At 33.5% G+C, this 15,248-nt stretch overlaps 1 long non-coding RNA gene across 6 annotated transcripts; it reads left to right on the top strand.

Moving 5' to 3' along the window:
* Positions 1 to 1,316: 1,316 nt before the first annotated feature.
* LOC100786611 (uncharacterized) lies at positions 1,317 to 13,502 on the top strand. Of its 6 annotated transcripts, none has more exons than XR_001382649.2 (6): positions 1,317 to 1,432; positions 1,604 to 1,815; positions 7,110 to 7,366; positions 8,326 to 8,492; positions 10,479 to 12,237; positions 12,320 to 13,502. It is a non-coding gene; the product is annotated as an uncharacterized lncRNA (long non-coding RNA). The 6 variants fall into 6 exon arrangements; XR_001382647.2 differs by having other exon boundaries at positions 7,110 to 8,246; XR_005886333.1 differs by having other exon boundaries at positions 7,110 to 8,492; positions 10,479 to 10,578; positions 10,667 to 12,237.
* The last annotated feature ends 1,746 nt before the right edge of the window (positions 13,503 to 15,248 follow it).

The following is a 15,248-nucleotide window of genomic DNA, read 5'->3' as shown; positions in this document are numbered from 1 at the left end:
GTTGTGAAACCATCTTGAATCGTAGCCTCTAAACATGTTACAAATTCAGCTTTCATAATGATCAAAATTCTATATGTAATCATGTGATCCCACTACTAGAAAAATGCAGTTTAGCCACTGAAACCATTTTGCCACTATTTTCATGGCCCAAGCCATCCTCTACGGGCCTAATGGGCCAGCCCCTGGGCTCATTCATTTAAAAAATGAAAAAATACAAAATAAAATTATTTTTTTAAAAAATTGTATTCTTTTTCATATTTCAATATATTTAAATTGAGCTAAGAAAATTAATTAGCAAAATGTTTAATTTACCTTTTGGTTATTAAACTCAATCATTTTTATTTATTTTAACTTTTAATTTTAAATATTTTTGAGCCATTGTTTATTAAGAAAAGTAATATATTACCAACCTGCAATTATGTTCGGGCTATTCCATCCAACCCATTGGGCCTAACCATTCTTAGCGTCTCTACCAACAAATTATCTATCCATCCGAAAATATTAAAATTGAATATCTAAGTCGACAAAGCTGATTTTGTGGCACACTCCTTCACCCCTACACTCAAATGCTGATTTGGATATTTTGTTCCAAATATAGTATAATACAAGTTTTATACGAAAATAATTCAACATTCAAATTTTATTCTTTTTAATTTATTATATTTTTTATAATCTTATATATTATCTATTAAAATATAATATATAAGATTAAATTATATTTTCACATAAATTAGAATATTTATACTTATATAAACATTATTTTTATTTTATTTATTATATTTATCTTAGATAGTAAATTTTAAAATATAGAAAGACTTAGATAGTGAATTAAAAATAGAGTGATCGATTTGGTGAAATAAACCAAATAGGGAGACTAATTTTGTAATTTAGCCAAAATTGTATATATAAATTAAAATAATTATCTAGTGTAGAAGTGTTTTTAACTATTTTTCTTTAACAAGAGTGTTGTTAGAGATTTTCTGAACTTCTTATCTTCTTTAATATGTTATTTACATTTTTATTTCTAAATTACATTTTAATATATTTTTAAATAACTTATCAATAGTTAAAATAATTTTTCATCACAATATGAAGTATTTTGTATAAATTTGAAAGTTAATTTATATTTAAACATATTTATTATCTCAAATTTTATACATTAATTTTTAATTCAAAGAATTTAATATTTTAATAATAAATATGATGTTAGTAAATCATACATTTTTCAGAAGAAATATTTATTATATTATACTAAAAAAATAGTAATACGTATATAAATAAATAATTATGAGCACATGTGAACAATGAAATGGCCATCACACTCGCTTTCTCTGTAGTTTTGGATTCTTTTCCTTTCACTGCACATATAAATAAATAAATACTTCCCTCTCTCTCATCCCGCTGTTATCATTTATGAACAAACGAGGGTGTTGTATGTTCTCAGCTCAAGAAGTTCCACTTTTTTTTTTTTAATTTCATGACTCTGTGTCATTTTCTTCTTTAATTGCAGTAGATAGTGTGGAATCATTTCTCCCCCCTAAAGTATATTCCTTTCAGCTTGTGATTTTAATTTTCTAATTCATAGTCTGGTTCTGCATCACAGGAATGGTAGATTTGAGGTGAAGAGGTTCCACATTGGTAAGGTAATCCTCAGATCTAGCTCATTAACACCAATTTCATGCCCTGATTCATGGACCAAGCAGTGTTTTGTGCCTGCTAGTTCTTGCTTGTAGCAGATATTGTGGATTGAAGGATTCTAGGGTTTGAAAACAGAAACACTTTGTAACCTAAGAAGGATACCTTCATAGGAGTAAGGTTAGAAACTAAATGTCTATGGCTGTGGTTACTGTAGATTTGGTTTCCTTCTTGATTATTGCAGATTTAGTTTCCTTTTCGACACTAATTTTGCCTATAAATCTGTGGGTCAGTCAGTGGGTGATGGTTAACAAACATTGTAGATAGAAATCATAGAATCATATATTTACGTTTATAGCTACCTCACATAGGCCTATTTGGGATTAATTTGAAAATATTTTGGGGGTTGAAAAATATGAATTGATTTTACTGGCCTCTAGAATCATATATTTACGTTTACAACTACCTCACATTCTACTCTATGTTGACTTTCATTTTGTGTCCTAGAAAAAAAAAAGCCATGAACTCTTTGTTCCACATGGTATTTGGTGAAATCTCAGAGTAGAATATGAAAAATGCATTTGACTCAGCTTATTAATGTACGTTTATTTTCTTTGACCATAAAGTTAGATTCTACCAATGCTTTTTATTAGTTTTCTTAGGAAAAAGGTCTCGCTTTAAAAGGTATAACCATAGACATAAAGTACAAAATTTTTAGGAAAACCGGGAGAGAAAAGGTTTGTGTTTGGAGATAATGAGTTGGCATATTTATTATCCCTTCACTCTATTAAAAATTGGTGTATGTTTGCATGTAGATTGAGACACCTATTAGCCTAAGTATATTATTAAACATTCATTTGAAGAATAGACAGATACGCTAATCTTAGGCAGGGTAATTTTTGAGAGAGCTAGCAGCTAAGATGACTATATGTTCTATAATTTTTTTGTTTCAGTCAATTCAGTGCAATGTGAAATAGTTCAACTTGATTTGGACTTTTCTTTCATAGGTTAGCAAATATGGTGTTTCTTGTATATTAGTTGTTGGCGATAATCTATTGATGTTAGCAAATATATATGTTTTCAGTAAGATTTGGTTATATAATTGTGTCTAGTCATAAACCATTAAGTTGATTGCTTAGAAAAAAATATTAAGCTGCATTTTAGTTTACTAGTCTCTTCATGTGAGGTTTAGATGGTGAACTGGTATCTTTGACTAAATTGGCCTGATTAGTTATAAATTTTAATGGTGACATCGACTTTTCCCTTTAAGAGTAGAACTGTGTACATTTAATCTAATCTTTGACCAAAAAATGCATTTGACTCAGCATATTAGTGTATGTTTATTTTCTTATAAGCAAAAGATAAAAAAGGTAAAAAGTATTTGTTGATTTGGTTTATTCCCACACTATACACATGTTGACAATCACAATAAGTTAAAAAAGAAATGAAAGATAAAGAGAATATTTCTAGTTATTTCCAATATTAGCTTGATTTTTAATGTTAAAAAGAAGATTGGGGGAGGGGTGACTTATAATGGTCACGGTAGTAGTTATTTGAGTAAGGAATTAATGACATTTATGCTATAAGATTGCATGAGGGGCTTGAAGTCCAAGCAAGAATGGATCATAGGCGCATAAGAAGTGGGTGAAATTAGATAACCCTAATTTTATGTCATGGGCACATAAGATTTTTAAAATTTATTTCTTTCACTCCCTCTATATTTTCTATTTATTCAAAAACTAAATGCTTTTTTATCTCTCCACTGAAGCATTGACTAAAAGAAGTTTCTTGATTTAACTATGTTCATTGTCAATACTGATATCAATGCATTCGATATAGCTTGTTTGGTACCCATGGTCACATCAAAGTAAACCGTGTCACTAAGGACCAAGTGGCCGTGAGGAGCCCTGCCCCAACTACACTTGAGAGTTGAGATAACATTATAGAACTCCATAGAGATTGAACAATAAATTTTCTTGGACTTAATTATGCAACACCCTTTCATGACTCATTGTGTCAACACCACTGTTTGAAAAATAACTAGCATAGAAATGACTAGCTATTATCAATCCCGAGGCAATGTATAGCCCTGGAAGGTTTAGGGTGCTTCCATGCATTTTAGCTAGCATTTTACATATATCACATATTAAAGGCATATATAGTATTGTCCTACTTATGTTTGCTAGAATGTTACGTTGATCACATTTAAGGTATTATTTATTTTTACACTTATAGATCTTTACGATTTTGCCCTTTAAAATATGTCTCAGTAAATAAAGGAATACCGTTATTTAGTCTTGATTATTATTCGATGTTGGATCTCAAATACTTGGTAAAACCAGATTCCTAGTCATCAATTTTTTTAAGTTTTACCTTAGTTTTTTTTAGTCTTCCAACTGCCAATTATTGTTTTTATAGTAGATGAATCATGAATAAAATGGGTGAATTGGTTTAACCTTTCATAATAGATGAATGAACCTCAAGTGTGCCTTCGTGCAACAATTGAACTAAAACTCTCCCCAACACAAAAACCTGTTCCAAGTCCACTCTACAAACCTAAACCAAAGTCACACATCATTCTCATCTCTCTAATATCCGAAAATAGTGCTAATTTGCCAGGCAAGCCAATAGCATCGATTTACCTCCTTTGTGGAATATATCACCAAAAGACCCTTCTAATCCAAACCAAGTCCCTATACCTCCTCTGTGTTTCATAATATTATGATAATAACTAATAATTACGTAGTGTATGCCGATAAGATTTTAATGCCATTCGTTAAGGAGAGATTAAAGTTGTTTCTTAGTGTTCATTGATTCATTCTCAAGCTTTTAATTTGTTCCTTAGAAGTTACAAGTACTAAGTGATTTGGATACTCATGATTATTTACATGCACTAACCCATTAACTATAAGAGTAAAATGATCATTTGGGAGTAGATCGGGACAGGTCTTCCACAAATTAATTTTAGATCAAGTAAATGGTAAGTTTTAGAATGAGTTATTTAACGAAATGTTATTGAATGATTTAAGAGTAAGCTTGAGTTACACTTTAGTAAAATCATCCATTAAATTATTTCTCCTTCTTTTTATCCTATACATCTGTACACATAGTGAATTAATAAATGAAAAATCTTAGTTGTTGTTTAACAGATTTATTGACATTACTTAACTAAGATGACGATGTAAACACACTTCAGGTATCTTACATGAAGGTACCTTACATTAAGATGTGATCCTGACTAGGAGTGGATCGCTTGATACAGGCTATGGAGCATTGGATGACACCACTTCCAGTGAAGGAAGATAAGTCAGGGTAGACGCCACAAGGATTACCTTGTGAAGTCTGAGATTGGTTCAACAAGGAACCTAGAGAGAAGCTCTCACCAAATTTTATGAAAATGCCAAAAGTCCTTTTATTGAAAACAAAAACCAATACTTATAGTGTATCTAAACAAAAAGATAAAAATAGACATGGGCCTTCAAAATAGTTTGGGTCAAAAAATTATAATTAAAAAAAATAGAACATATTTATTATGGGCCTTCAAATTAATCTGGGCCTTCAGCAACAATTAATAGTCTTGATAATGTCTCTGCCTCTGGGCCTTCATCCTTCTCCACTCGGGGGCTTTGTCTTTCTCCACTTGGGCCTTTAGCCTGTATTTGACCAGTTTTAGGATTCTCATCATTCTCTCCTTCTAGGAAAAAATTTGCCCTCAAATGTTCAGGATCATCATCGGGTTCAAGTACCACTTCCTTCCTTTTCTTGTTGGCTTGCTTGGCATAACTTTCATTCTTCTTTGCAATTTGCACCTTCACTTGGTCATACAATCTTTTCACAGACTCAACTTTGGCCTGTGCATCCTTATGCTGAGTCTCTTAGGGCTTGTTGTTGTAAGTTGGCCTGTTAGGCAATGAAGCTTCTAGAAGGAGATCAACTTGATGATCTATGCTTCTTGAAGGTGGCAGTCCATGAGGAATCTCCTTGGGAAAGACATCTTTAAATTCCTGCAATAAGGGTTAAACACTAGGAGAAACATAAATAGTTAACTGATTAGAATTATCACTTAATCTCTTAATGGTTTGTACGAGTCAACTTTGCATCGAGTGATAAACAACAACTCAAAAATATAGAGTCAGAGTAGTATACTTTTACGAGGTTAGTCACATTTTACATTTTATGTGTATCATCCTTTTCTCTTGTTTGTTTGGTTGACACTCAATTAAATATTACCAAATCATTTCATTTCACAATTATATTTTCTTAATTCTTGATGTTTCTTAATGGAGATTTATTGTTGGTAGTTTGTATCAATGGAGATTCTTGAGAACCAAAGGTGGATGTATCAGAGTTTGGATACTAATAAATGTTGGACAAATGAGTTTAGAGAATGAGTGTTTGAGTTCGTACAGTTTGTTACTAGTCAGGACATGTTTCAAATGCAAGGTGAACAAACAAGGTGTCTAAGCAAGAAATGCAAATGTAAAGTTTTCAAGTTAGTGGATGATGTGATGAGGGATGTTTATGAGGAAGGGTTCATGCCTAATTATTATTGGTGGACAAACCACAGTGAGGAGTTACCACAATTTCCTCCAGTAGTGTTGCAAGGTTCATACTATGGAAGTGGTGGGCGAAGGGAAGAATTGAATCCTTATGAGCAAATGATTAGGGATCATGCTGGACCATCAATTGGGAAATACATAGAAAAAGAGGGTGTAATTAAGACAGAATGCATGGAGGAAAATCCTAATCCTGAAGCTCAAAATTTCTTTGATATGCTGGCAACTGCGCAAGCATCATTTTCGGAAGGATGCGAGCATCATTCAAAATTGTCAGCTTCTTTGGCCTGTCTTAGCTTGAAATCTGATTATAATATGCCAGAAGGGTGTTTTAATTGTATGGTTCAACTTATGGGCAACACCATGCCAAAAAAAATATTATGGTGGGTAATTTTTATCAAGCTAAGAGGTCGGTGCAGAAATTAGGTCTCGATTGTTTGAAAATTGATTGTTTCCCAAACGTATGCATGTTGTATTACAAATAAAATTTAGATAAGAGTATAACTAATTGCTTTTTTTGTAAAAGTGATCGGTACTTGACAGTCAATAGGAGAGGGATAGAAAAAAAGTTTCCTATTAAAAAAATGTGGTACTTTCTACTCATTCCAAGACTAAAAATATTGTACTCTTCAATGACCATTGCATCTCACATGAGATGGCATAGTGAGAATCAGAGGGACCCGAATATCATGTGTCATCCATCTGATGGTGAAGCATGGAAGCATTTTGATAGAATGCATCCAGAATTTAGTCAGGACCCTAGGAATGTCAGATTAGGGTTATGTTCAGATGGATTTAGTCCTTTTGGTCAATTTGGCAAGACTTACTCTTGTTGGCCGATTATCTTAACTCCATATAATCTTCCTCCTGGCATGTCCATGAAGAAAGAATTTATGTTTTTAATTGTCTTAATTCCAGGTCCATAAGATCCAAGGCACAAGATTGATGTGTACTTGCAACCACTTATAGATGACTTATGCACTTTGTGGAATGATGGCATACCAACTTTTGATGTGTCATTGAGGCAAAATTTTTTTATGAAGGCTACTTTGATGTGGACAATCAATGACTTCTCGTCTTATGGGATGTTGTCAGGTTGGACAACTGCTAGCAAACTTGGTTGTCCCATATGTATGGAACGATCGAAGGCATTCACAACTTTAAATTTTTTCACGGTATGCTATTTTGATTGTCATCGCCAATTTTTTTCGCTTAATAATGCATATAGGAGGAATAAAAAATCATTCAAGAAGGGTCAGGTTGAGACCTCACCCCCTCCTCCACGTTTGTCTAGTCTTGACATTTGGAATAGAGTTACACATTTATCGCTCTGCCTTGAGTCGCAAGAAGAAAAAGATTTTCCTGGTTATGGTGTTGAACATAATTGGAAGAAGCAAAGTATACTTTGGTTGTTACCGTATTGGAAAACACAACTTCTATTTCATAACATTGATGTCATGCACACAGAGAAAAATGTGCTTATGAATGTCTTTACATTGTGATGGACATCAATGGAAAAAGTAAGGATACACACAATGCTTAAATAGATTTAGCAGAAATATGTAATTGGAAGGAGCTTAAGTTGGTAGATGTTGGTCGTGGCAAGTTCTTTAAACCAAAGGCAGCTTATGCAATGACCAAATCCCAGAGACTCGTTGTTCTTAAATGGGTCAAAGAACTAAAGTTACCAGATGACTATGCCTCCAATTTAGGTTGGTGTGTGGATCTTTACAAGGGAAAAATTCATGGAATGAAAAGTCATGATTTTCATGTTTTCATGCAACGGTTTCTTCCAATTGCATTCAACTCATTACCAAAATCTATTTGGAAGCCACTTGTTGAACTTAGCCAATTTTTCAGAGAACTAGCTTCGACAACATTAAATGTTGAACAACTAAGAGTTATGGAAAATAACATAATTGTGTTGTTGTGTAAGTTAGAACAAATATTCCCACCAAGCTTCATTGATTCAATGGAGCATCTTCTAGTTCATTTACCTTATGGGGCAAGACTTGGTGGTCCGGTCCAATATCATTAGATGTATCCTTTTGAGAGGTATAAAATGAGTAATTATTTATACACCATTGTATTATATAGTCATTTTATTAATAATACTTATTCATATTAATTTTAGGTTTCTACACTCCCTTTAAAATAAAGTCAAGAATAAGGCTAGAGTCGAGGGATCGATTTGTGAAGCGTACATAGTGGAGGAGACATCTACCTTTGCCTCGTTTTACTATCCTGATCAAATTACAACAAGAAGGACTAGGATGCCTCATAATGTTAATGCGGATGAAGGTTCTTCATCTTCTCCTCCTATATCAATTTTCAATTACCTAGGAAGAGCATGTGGTAAATCCAAAACATATTTTTTGGATCAAGTTGATCTTTAAGTTGCTCACTTGTACGTTTTTCAAAATTTTCTAGAGGTTGAGCCATATTGAGAGTAAGATTATTTTAATACTTGTATAACTCTAATTAATAATTTAATGATGTTATGTTGTGTACTTTAACCTTGTGTTTGGATTAGGAATTTCAAAATTTCTAGGAATTTGAAATGCCTAGAATTTAATTTCCTTCATTTTTTAAATGCTTTGTTTGGATAAATCAATTCAAATTTCTTCCATTTTAAATTCTTTGTTTGGATAGGGCAATTCAATTTCCTCCATATGCAAAATTTCAATTTTATATTTTAAATAGATGAAATTTTAATATTAAACTTTATAGAAAATAAACACAATCTAATTTTGAAATATTAATTAAAAAATATTTTCAATTTTTAATAATTTATAAATACAAATATTGATAATTTTAACTAGGGTTGTTTTGCCTGACCATAACCAGTGATGTTTTTAAACTGATATCAATCAAGGCTATTTTTCGGTCGACATCAAATATGGTTTTTTTTGTCAAAGTATGCTAGGAATATTTGTCAATTGACGTTAGTCGGGGCTATTTTTTGGCTAACGTTGGTTGAGTATATTTTTCAGCCGATGTTGGCTAGATTTTTTTACCAACGTCAGCTAGGGTTTGTTTGGCCGACACCGGCAAGGGTCTTTTCGAACATCATTGACCAAGGCTATTTTTAGCCAACGTCAGCCTAAAAAATCCTAGCAGGCATTGACAAAAAAATCTACCTAATATCGGCTAAAAAATAGCTTGGTCGATGCCGACCAATAGAACCTACCCGATGTTGACTGAAAAACATCATTGGTCAACATTGGCCGAAAAATTCTTAGTCAAAGTTCGCTATAAAATAGCCTTGATTGATGTTGGCTAAAAAATAGCTCTGACCAATGTCGACCGAAAAAACTCTAGTGGATGTCAACTGTAAGAACCTTGTTGATGTTGACTAAAAATAGTCATGCCCGATGTCGGTCAAAAATATCTAGCTAGTGTTAGCAGAAAAAACCCTAGCCAACATCAACCAAAAAACCTAGCTAATGTGGTTAAGAAATAGCTCTGGTTGATGTCAGCCAGAAAACCCTAGTCGATGTCAACAAAAAAGTCCTAACTGACATCGGCTAAGAAAATCTAGTTGACATAAGCCAAAACACCCTAGCTAACATCGGCTAAAAAATAACCCTGGTCGATATTGGCTAAAAAATAGCTTTGATTGATGTTGGCTGGAAAAACCTAGTTGACGTTGGTTGAAAAACCCTAACAGATGTCTACTCAAAAGTTAGTCATGACCGATGTTGGTAGAAAAAATCTAGCCAACGTCGCCCAAAAAAATCATTGGTCAACATCAACTGAAAAAACCTGGATGACAACGACCAAAAAAATCCTTGGCCGATGTTAGCAAAAATTTCTCATGACTGAAATTAGTGAGAAAATAACCCTAACCAACATCATCTAAAAAAAATCTTAGCCGATATCGGCAAAAAATAGCTTTGGTTGACATCATACAAAAAAACTATGACCAAAAAAACCTCGGCCAACGTCAGTGAAAAATAACTTATGTCGATATCGATCGTAAAAACTTTGGTCACCCATAGTTGTGAGTGTTGAATGAGAAAGAGTCGCGAACAAGAACGTGAGTTAGAGTGAGCATCTTCGAAAAAAGAATTTCAAATTCTATATTGTTTGAGAGAATTTGTAATCCCATTGTTTTCGTCAATCAAAATGATTCATAAAAATACCAAAAATTAAATTTCCTTTCAAATACTCTATCCAAACAAGCTATTTTATCATGAATCATTTTAAATTCCTTGAAAAAATGAATTCCCCTATTAAATTGCTTCATCCAAACACACTATGAGAGATTTGTTTTATCCTTTGCAGTATATATGAGAATTTTTAGAGGGAGCTGAATCCCACTGCTTCGAATGCTCAACTCAAGCAAGACATTTCATCCAACTTTCCTACATGGTTCAAGCAATATGTAGGTTAACACCTTATATATTATTCAAATAATATTTCTTCAATAATGATATAGTCTTATGTACGACGTTAATTGTTAAATTTTTTAGGTTCTAAATCCAGAAAATAATATTCAAGATTCAATATTGGTTAATTTGGCATGGGGACCTAAGAGAAAAGTTGAATCATGGCCTATCTATGTTATAAATGGATACAAATTTCAAACAGTTAGCTGGAATGAAGGCATGAACTCTTCTAATTATGGTGTTTACGTGTGGGGAACTGATGATCAACTAGAATCTGATTTTTATGGAATGTTGTATGATATTATTCAATTGGAGTATACGGCATCCCATTGATGAAGTTAGTTCTATTCAACTGTGATTGGTTTGATAATACTCCTTATATAGGGACACGAGTAGATAAAAAATATGAGATTGTTGAAGTAAGCCAATCAAAAAGATATACTAAAGTATACAACCCATTCATATTTGCACAACAAGCAGAACAAGTTTATTTCACAACATATCCCGAGGGACATCGAGGATGGTTAGCCATAATGAAGACAAAAGCTTGCAGCTGAACCAATGACAATATGGCAAGTGAAACTGAGCAAGAGGCTCCATACCAAGATAATGAGCTTGTAGGGCTTCAACAAGTGTTAGAAGTTGACCTTGTCGTCATTAATGAATCTCTTGTAGATATTGATGGAGGTGGAGAAGAGATAGATGTAGATTTACTTAAACAACTAGACTTGGTTGAACCAGACGAGGATGAATGCATATTAAGTAAGAATGAGACTGAGAGTGACTTTGATGATACAAATACTTATTAGGTAATTCATACATTAAAGTTTGCATATCTTATGTTTATTGTGTGTGTGTGTGTATATATATATATATACATTTGTATGATTGTGGTTTGAAATATTTATTACTTTTACGCTTGTAGTGAATATGAAAGAGAATATAAGTGACCTATTTTGGTGTAGAAAACATGTTTATGTGAGTTTTAATTAACAAGTTGAATTTATTTATTTACTAAACTGTATTGATTGTGGTACTTCACTTTTTATTTATTTGTCCTTGAATATATGTGTGTGTGTGTGTGTGTGTGTAACAAAATCAAATATGTAGATGGCAGACAGAGGTAGATGTGGTGGTCGCAAAACATTCAATCGTGGTAGAAGATGTGGTGTTAGTTTAGGAGTTCTAATTACCACCAACCCTTCCACCTCTTCCATTCACATATCAACCTCAGAGTTGATGATTCATGTCATTGCGCCGACACCAAACACACTTCCTACAACTCAAGACCAACCAAATCCAACCTTTGTAAGGGAGTTAATTCCCACTACCGCCATTGGAGATGTTTCACCTTTAGCACTAGATGATTCTCTTACACCTGAGTATCCACCTGATCCAAATTGTGAACATATTGTTGATTAGAGGCCTTTCATTCGTGCATATAAAGGAGAGTAAGCTCATTTTATTTAACAATTAATTTTTCTTAAAATTTTTTTAAATGGGATATTCACAATGTCTTTGTACATAGGTTTCAACCAACATATGGATGTTCTAATATCATATCAAATATCATTAGAGCAAAGTTTGATGAACCGACTCCAAGTTGGTTGAAGGTATTAGTTGACCTTCATGATAGGTGGTTTGGACAGTTTAAGGTAATTTGAATTATAGTTTAATTTAAAATGGGTTCTTTCTTGTATAATTTCTAATTTAGTTCTTGTTTCCTCTTTGATGCAGAAACAATACAGGTGGCACTAAGCAGAAACAATACGCATGGGCCTTTTGTGTAAAAGTATGTTGAATATATATTTCATAAAAAGAAATAGACTCATAATTTTGTTAAAAATAATATATTTTAGAGTAAATAGTCAAATTCGTCCTGGTGATATTAGTCCCGAAAATAAGAAAAATATAAATTTAGTTCCTAAATATGGAAAAAGTGTGACCAACTAGTCATGCCATTAAATTTCTTAGATCATTTTGTCATTGTCAGCACCTAATTTTGTCTGGACCACTTACTATTTTATATAAAAAATAGAAAGAAAAAAAGGGAAAAGAAAAAAGAGAAGATAAAAAAGGGAAAAGAAAAAAGAGAAGATAAAAAAGGGAAAAGAAAAAAAGAGAAAGAAAATTTCATAGATTTCTAATTTTCAGTTTAATGTATCAAGTCCAAATCAAGTGTTGCTGACCCATTAATTAATCAAAGTAAAAACAAAAAAGGAAAAGAAAGACCCATTACTTGAACCTGACCCAACACCCATCCAAGATCCTAACTCATCCTAATCTATCACCAAACCTTAATTTCCTATCTGTCTCTTCAGAAATGGCACCCATCTCATTCTTGTGTCCATATCCATTTTACCCAACAGATCATCACCAACTCCATGCTACTCCTTGCTTGCACTATTTCCCTTCTTCATGCAAGCTCTACTAAGCACATCAGGCAAAGGTTCCCTCGAAGACGTATGTGATGGCAAACTCGAAACGGAAGCGATAGAGACTAGGACGAAACAAACAGATCCCAAAAAACAGAAACTTGAAAAACTTGGCGCCGAATGAATGTTGCAACATGTGAAAATGGAATTTTGAGGTCCAAGGAGAAAAAATGAGCCACCAAAAATAAAAGGGAGCAATTGTCTTCCTTCAAGGGGTAAGGTTTTTTGGGGACTTATGGAAAAAAAGAGAAGTTCTGGAGAGTTTTCTGTAAAAGAGGAGAGAAACTGCAACAATAATTTTTGGGCTATTGGGAGTGTGAATGTTTTTATGATAGTATTTTGTAAAAAGAAAGGGGAGGAATTTACTTCTGACAGGGGTGAAGGCTTTGGTGATAGTTCTATTAAAAAGGGAAAAAGATTGTAAGGGGGGGATCATCTGTTGTAATTTTCCTTACTCATAAAGGACCCAATTGGTATTTCATTAAGTTACAAATAGAAGAGAACCTTCCATTTGGTAATTCGTTTCATTGTGCAATTTCTCTGTAAATATGTTATTTGTTGGATATTCCTCTGGTATTCTTTGAATTGCCCTTCTTGTTTTGAACTTTGAGTTGTTATTGACTTTGATAATATCACTTTTTTTGTGCTATTCGATTTCTTAGTTCTTGTCAACTACTTGTTTGATAAAATGCCTAGACTAATTGACTTAGCTAAATTTTGGCTCTTCATAGTTGTCCCTTGATTTCTGTCATTTATTCAAAGCTCTCTCAATGTTTGGGGTTCAACAATATCATGTTGAGTTTGTTTACTAGTTCAATAAAATTCATACATTCATGAGGGGCTTATGATGAGTGGCTTTTTGTTTTTAGCCTTCATGTTCTATTCACTACCTTTAGCTCTCAGTGTGATTTTGGCTCTTGGTGCTCTTACTTCAAACCAGAAGACATGCATGCAGAGATTAATGAAAATGCTTTTAGTTTTCATTAGGTGCTTTTAGTGTCCAATGGATGAGTTAAGGAAAGCACATCAACATGTTCTATATATTCCATAAGTTTAGTTGTTTCATAGCAATTACACTGTGAAAAGATAATAGAAATGACTTTTGAAAGATGCACTGTTGCACCGCTTCCTGTCATTTAATTGTTTTATATTTCTTCATGTTTCATTCTTTTCTTTCCTAGTTGAAATCTTGATTAGTTTCACTACAAAAAAACGATATTTCCGACGGACTAATTCCCATGGATAAAATTCTGTTGGAAATATCGGACTTTCTGACGATTTTTTCAAAGGAATAAATTTCGTTGGAAATTTCCATTATCCCCAATTAAAAGACCCCAACCCTAGACTTGTGTTTTTTCACTTTGCGATATTCCTCTCTGTGCCTTAGTCTTTCCGCTGCGACAACTGTGCCTCCATTGCACCCTCACTGTCAGTCCACGCCACCAACAGGTAAGCCCGTAGTGCTCTCACCCCCTCTCTATTGTTCAAAACATTGCGCGCTTGGAAGATTTTATGTCATTTAGTTGAACATGAGAGCATGCTTGGTGTTGATTGCTTGGATGATTTATTTGTGCATAAAGCTGAAGACATTTTGCTTATTTTTGTTCTAAATTTGTTGTGTAAAAAAATGGTGCGTTGGTGGTTTGGTTGGTGATGGTGGTTTTGGGTCACGGTGGTTGGTGGCTGTTTGGTTGGTGATGGTGGTTTGGGTCACGGTGGTTGGTGGCTGTTTGGTTGGTGATGGTGGTTTGGTTGGTGCTGGTGCTTTGGTCTGTCTTGGGTGGTTTGGCTTGCAGGTGGTTGTTGGTGCTTTGATCTGTCTTGGGTGGTTTGGCTTGCAGGTGGTTGCTGGTGCTTTGGTTGGTGCTTTGGTTGGTTGTGGTGCTGGTGCTTTGGCTCGTGGTTGGTTGGCATGCAAGGTAATATAACGGTGAACTAGACAAAAATATTTTTATTATATTACTCAATTTTTATCTTTTCAATTCCACAGGCGAGTGATAAAATGAAACTCAGTTAAGTGTTTATGGTAAAAGTAATAACAATTAAATGGTTAAACACATGCAATTAAAAATAATAGTCCATGTAGTGGAGGAGGAGAAGCTGAGTGGTGGTGATTGTGTCATTGCATTAAATGAGGAAGCAGAAGTTGTTGGGAGAAGTGTTGCCATCATTTAATGCTATATGGTTACAAGAGCCAATCCAATAAGACTCTGTCACAAGCCAATCCAATT

Source organism: Glycine max, chromosome 9 (genome assembly GCF_000004515.6).
Source record: "Glycine max cultivar Williams 82 chromosome 9, Glycine_max_v4.0, whole genome shotgun sequence".
Lineage (NCBI taxonomy): Eukaryota > Viridiplantae > Streptophyta > Magnoliopsida > Fabales > Fabaceae > Glycine > Glycine max.
The sequence above is the reverse complement of the archived record's forward strand: the minus strand, read 5'-3'. Positions and strand labels throughout refer to the sequence as shown.